The following is a 7,077-nucleotide window of genomic DNA, read 5'->3' on the forward strand; positions in this document are numbered from 1 at the left end:
AGAAGAAACTCCCATAGGTTCATAGATCCATGTGACATATAAGCAAACAATAACCCTTTCCATAATTCAGCCGTGCAGCAACTGAGTACACATACCTACAATAGCGGCATCTAGAGGCGAAACTTTATCACTAGTACATCACCACTTACAGGCTTTTGCGAAGGGTGTAACAAATAGCAACACCCATGGTGGGACACCACACCATAATATCCTAATACAGATCCCCAGTGTTTGTGACCAAGTGAGAGCGCCCTCTATGCATCTCACAGCAGCATCTCATGTATCATGTACTGTATGTAGGTAAATGTATCAGCCAGATTCTACACCTGATCCAACTGTAACAAACCCTCAGCTGTGAGAAGTCTGAGCTCCACATAGCAATAAGGAATCAATATTTCCCTCTGTTCCGACCTATTGCGCAGCAGCAGCCAAGAAAAAAACAAAAAAAAACAATCCATGCGCGGCATCAATCATTTCACCAACGGAGCAAACAATTCACAGAAAGCGATTGTGCTTGTGCAAGCGCTGCTGGTTACATCGCATTACGAAAGCTTTCCAAACATTAAAGCACAGAGAAACAAGGCCAGGCTGTAAATCCACGCTCTCTTCTCTCTCAGGTAGGCCGCTCTCGCCCTCCAGTGTGATGTGTCATGATTCCAGGAGCGGGGAGAGGTGGCAGCTCCGTTGTGTCACCACACCCCGTGTTTATCAGCGTCTGACTCACCGCTCAGCCTGACAACTACTGGGAGAGAACGCGGCTGCTCTGACCTAAGCTGCCCTCTGCCTATGGAGCGTCTGCTGGAATGTCAAGCATCGTAGGAGGAAGCGCACGCAGCGCGCAGGATGTTTGGGTTCTGCCTTTCCTGGAAGGTTTTCCCTTTAAATTCACTGGAACGGTGGAAACTGCACTCATGTTTCTGGGAATGAAAGAGGAAAAAAAGTATGGTGTTCAAGCAGATCATTTCAATTAAAACAACGGCCGTTCTTGTCATAGAGAAATGTGTTGCATTGAACATGGAAATGATTGACATGTCAATTATTTTCGGCCTTTGTGCATTGATTTCAATGCAATTTTTAATGTAATGACAGCCGTTGTTTCACACTCTCTCCTACAGACGTTGTTTTTGAGTGCTGCCAAACAACGTCTGTACCTTGTGTGAACATAACCTAAGTCTATGTTTGGGCTACGTTCACACAACGCTCGCTCCATAGTGTGTACTGACAGGGTTTTCTGTGGCTGCTAGAAGACTGACATGTCAGTTGTTTGCGGCGGCGCTACGTGTATACGCTCCAGCCAGGATCCCATAGACGGCCAGGTAACGTATATTTTTGTAATAATCCATGGTCTCACGAAAATATACGCTGTGTGAACATAGCCTTACACAGTGTATAAACAGCGGCCGTTGTTTGACATGTTCCCGCAGCCAATATTACCATATCATCATTTTATTTTATTTTGACTGCGGGCACATTTGGGTGTGCCTGCAATCCGATTAACCATTGAAGTCTATGCAACATACAGCGGTCAGAACAGCCATACATTGGCCGTACATTGGCCATACATACGTTGTTCCTGCATAAGCATCTGCAAATAATTGACATGTCAATTAGTTGTGCAGCTATAGGGGAACGACGGCTGTTATTCAATACAGCTGTTGTTCCCATAGCTTGCAATGCAGAGCATTATTTAAAGGCCAGAAAAGCCATTGTTTTAATCGCCGACAACAGCCGTTTTTGCCTTAAAAAATACACGGTGTGAACATAGCCTAAAAAAGAAAAAAAATAGTTAAACTGATTTAAATTACTTCTATTTAAAAAAAAATCTCCAGTCTTCCAGTACTTATCAGCTGCTGTATGCCCTGTAGGAAGTGGTGTATTCTTTCCAGTCTGACACAGTGCTTTCTGCTGCCACCTCTGTCCAGAGCAGGAGAGGTTTTCTATGGGGATTTGCTGCTGCTCTGGACAATTCCTGACATGGACAGAGGTGGCAGCAGAGATAGAAAAAAAATTATCACTTCCTGCAGGACATACAGCAACTGATAAGTACTGGAAGACTGGAGATTTCTTAAATAGAAGTAATTTACAAATCTTTATAACTTTCTGTCACCACCCTTGTCCTTAAATTGTATGTAATATTGCAATTGCGCACTATTCTCTTCAATTGAACTGAGCTGCAAAACCCACACCCAGACAAGAGTGGTGCTGTTTCTGGAAGAAAGTGACCATGCCTTTTCAATCCTGGATAACTCCGTAACAGGAAAAATCATCATTAAATCGGTTGTATGAGATTAGAAACCAGGACTTACTTTGTCTTTTCTAGACACAGTGCCACTCTTGACCACATGAATATGCAAAAGAAGAGCCCGTGGAGCCTCATTGAAGAGTCTCAAAACACAGGACTAGCCAGATATCCCTCCGGGAAGGACCCAGCCAAGGGGCGGCTCCTGTTAGGAAACCACCAAATCCACCATATTAAGTGGCCCTATAAGTTAATGTAATGACAAGGGATAAACCAAGGCCAGCTAACCATCCACATACAGCTGTTTCGGAGTGTTGCCCCTCATCAGTGTGGAGCAGGATTCTGGCTAGGTGGGAGCAATGCCTAGCAGAGCCATAAGAGAAACAGATTGCTGAACTCAGGGAGACCAGCCAAAGATAAAACTGCCGGCTGCTATTGAAAGCGCTCAATACAGTGAAGTCCTCTTGACCACAGGCTGTATCTGGTATTGCAGCTCGCCCCCTATCAAATTAAGAAATGTAAAAGGGGTTGTGCAGAATTAGGGAAACCCCCTTTAAGGACCCTCTCAGACCTCCTAATGAAGGATTACTTTTCTTAAAGCATTACTGTAATGTATAGTAGCTTTTGACATGTCATTGATCCCAGAATACAGCCGGGGGGAGTGTGCGGCAGTGTGTGTCTCTCTTCCCGGCTGTCAATCAAATCCAAATGTGTTGCTTATTTACAGTCTATGAAGTAAAAGAGTTGGATGTTTGGCCGACCGGAGACCGACGCAATATTAACATACAGTACCTAGAAAGTGCCATACAGTTAGAAGAGACCATGTAGTACCCACTTATTGCATGCAGTATACTGATAGTACATAGCAGGTCCAGTTAGTATCTAACATTGTCCAGAATAATATAATGTTATATACTGTGCACGTATGAGGTAACAAGGTACTCACATAGTGCCATACTTTGCCTACATAGAACCATAAGAAGAATTAAAAGAGTCAGATAGTGCTGACATGGTGCCAAATAGTGTCTAGGCATAACCACAAGGTGCCCATATATGCCTGGGGGGCACCATACTCCGCCAACATCAGCGGAGCTCAGATGCTGTTTATAGAGCCTGTAAACCCTAAATAGAGAGAGAAGACGTAGTGCAATGTCTTGTAAAGAAGCGTTTATACAATACCATACTGAGCAGCTTCAGGACACCTCTTTGGTTTCTATGTGCCATCAGTATACCCATATACATCACGACTGTGCCATCTGTATACCCATATACATCACGTTTGTGCCATCCGTATATACATATACATATACATCACGAATGTGCCATCTGTATACCCATATACATCACGAATGTGCCATCTGTATACCCATATACATGATGATTGTGCCATCCGTATATACATATACATCACGATTGTGCCATCTGTATACCCATATACATCACGTTTGTGCCATCCGTATATACATATACATCACGATTGTGCCATCTGTATACCCATATACATCACGTTTGTGCCATCCGTATATACATATACATCACGATTGTGCCATCTGTATACCCATATACATCACGATTGTGCCATCCGTATATACATATACATCACGATTATGCCATCCATATACACAAATACATCACGATTGTGCCATCCATATACACATATACATCAAAATTATGCCATCCGTTTATACATATACATCACGATTGTACCATCCGTATATACATATAAATCACAATAGTGCCATCCGTATATACATATACATCACGATTGTGCCATCCGTATATACATATACATGATTGTGCCATCTATATACACATATACAGTACATCACGATTCTGCCATCCATATACACATATACATCACGATTCTGCCATCCATATACACATATACATCATGATTTTCCCATCTGTATACCCATATACATGATGATTGTGCCATCTGTAAACACATATACATCACAATTGTGCCATCCATATACAAATATACATCACGATTGTGCCATCCATATACACATATACATCACAATTGTGCCATCCATATACAAATATACATCATGATTGTACCATCTGTATACTCATATACATCACGACTGTGGTATCCGTATACCCATATACCTCATGATTGCCCATATACATGAGCAAACAGTTCTAACAAAGAAATGGGGAACCTGCCGCCCTCCAGCTGTTGCAAAACTACAATTCCCATCATACCTGGACAGCCAAAGGCATGATGGGAATTGTAGTTTTGCAACAGCTGGTGAACCAAAGGTCCCCCATCCCCATTCTAACAGGTATGAGTCCCATTGACTTTAAAGCTATGTACACACTACGTAAAAGTAGGGCCGTTGTTGCCAATGGCAACAACAGCCGTACTTTTGGCGGGGTGGAACAATGCCTTACTTTGAATGGGATCCCGTCCGGAGCGTATACACATCGTACACGCTCCAGCTGGGATCCCATACGGGGCCGCAAATAACTGACATGTCAGTTTTCTGCGGCCGCTCGCTTCACTGTGTGCTATGGGAAGCTCTGATGTGCCCGCATTAGAGCTCTGCGGCCGGAAAGATCATCTGGCCGGTACTTAAGTACCGGCCGTACTGTGACCCGGCACGGCTGGTCTCTTACGTAGTGTGAACATAGCCTAATGGTGCACAGTCAACTAGTGACTACATTCAGGTACACTTGATAATAATAATGTTTTTATTTGTAAAGCGCACACAGATTCACCTATCTGTATGTTATTGGGTGTGGGAGGAAACCCACGCAAACACGGAGAGAACATACAAACTCTTTGCAGATGTTACCCTCAGTGGGATTTGAAACTCCAACACTGCAAGGCTACAGTGCTAACCACTGAGCCACCGTGCCATGTTCAATGCTCAGTGTTCTGCAAAATAAAATATTGAGCTCAATTCAAATCAATTAAAATCTTCACATGGCTGTGTCAGTACTGTAACGCAAAGATTTAAATGGATTTGGAGTGGTATTAAATTGCCGATTGTTTGGGTTTGCACAAACCCAAATGATTGGCATTTGAATTGCGAAACTTCAATATGATGCTAGGAGTTCAGTGATTTAAATGCCGATTGTTTGGTTTCGTGAAAACCCGAACGATCAGCATTTGAATCCCACTGTCTAGAGAAGGTGGCTGCAACCTATGGCTGTATCCATGTTTTCCAGGCAGTCCTCGGGCTGCATCCACCATCTCCATGCAGCGGGTTCAATTCAGGATTGCTTGTGTTTGTGCAAACCCAAACTTTCGGCAAGTTTGTCCATCTCTAGTAGTCCCTAATTTACCATGTTTGCACCATTAAGTCAATGAGACCCATGCCTGTCAGATCATGTATATATTAGAATTAATATTTGACAGCTTGCCGACATATCCGTGCAACAGACGGCACAGTGATGATGTGAACGCATCCTTGACAATCCATCTGTATCTGCATATGGTTTAGAGGGTTGCCATACTATACATTGCAATCACTCTTATTCTTCTGCAGTGGAGTCTCGGAGCTTGTTGGGTTTCAGGGTCAGGACAACCTCCAGTAACACACGGATGACCTGTTCTAAGGAGAACATCCTTTGAAGAGAATAGAGAAGACGGTTAATACGACTGCACTTCTGCCACTTGTGGCTGATCACAGAGGAACACATGGCCGTCCTTAGCACAAAGGAACAGAAATGAGTAAGCCATTTGGCAAATAAATTGCAGGGTTTTTTCTGTAAATAAAGACTCACAATGCAGATGAATCATCGAGTCACAACACGGGGCAGCGAATCGAGGAGGAGAACACGTGAGGTTGTCAGTGTACATACTGTGTGTTACCAGAAGCTGGGAAACAAAGACCCGACAAAGACGCTGTACAAATAGATTGATTTTGGAGCGTGCTCGTAGATTTGGTTCTCAGGCCTCTTGACAATGGATCCATTAGAACAGTTTGTTTAGGGTCGTCCTGTGTCGTTGTTGTTGATGGTTTGATCTATGGTTGGATGGTTTGACCAATGTAGAACAAGGCCTAACACTGTACTACAAGACTAGTTTTGGTTTCAGCAAGTTTCAAAATCATCCATCACTGACCGTGCATTGCTGTGTGTACTAGGAGCTGTGTGGTCGGTGCCTGGTGCAGGTATATAGAAATTAATAAAGCTATACTTACCTCTCCAGGCTCCCCTGTTTCCTGTCTACTCCCTGCAGCTGCCGCTGACACTTCTTAACCCATCTATGTAGTGGCAGGCTGCTCAGCCAATCACTGACGGAAACAGGACAGTGTCACAACCAGTGATTGGCTGAGCAGCCTGTCACTGCACAGATGGGTTAGGAATAGAGATGCGCGAACCGAGGTTCGGGTTCGAGTCCTTCCGAACCCGAACTTTTGGCATTTGATTAGCTGGGGCTGCTGAACTTGGATAAAGCTCTAAGGTTGTCTGGAAAACATGGATACAGCCAATGACTATATCAATGTTTTCCACAGCCTTAGGGCTTTATCCAACTTCAGCAGCCACCGCTAATCAAATGCCGAAAGTTCGGGTTCGGATGGACACAAGCATGCTCAAGGTTCGCTCATCTCTAGCTAGGAAGTGTCAGCAGCAGCTGTGGGGAGTAGACAGGACACAAGGGAGACTAGAGAGGTAAGTATAACTTTACTATTTTCTATATACTTGCATCCGCCATTGCAGCACCTAATACACAGCAATGCACAGTCGCTGGCCGATGATCGGCACGGTCAGTCGATGATCAGCTCCTTAGCTGATCGTTGTCTTTACTATACAAGGCGATATCTGCCTGATTGGGCAGATCATCGCCTCATGTATTAGGACACTAAGGGACTCTATTTATCAAA

This window comes from Dendropsophus ebraccatus, chromosome 2 (assembly GCF_027789765.1).
Source record: "Dendropsophus ebraccatus isolate aDenEbr1 chromosome 2, aDenEbr1.pat, whole genome shotgun sequence".
NCBI classification, from domain to species: Eukaryota; Metazoa; Chordata; class Amphibia; order Anura; family Hylidae; genus Dendropsophus; species Dendropsophus ebraccatus.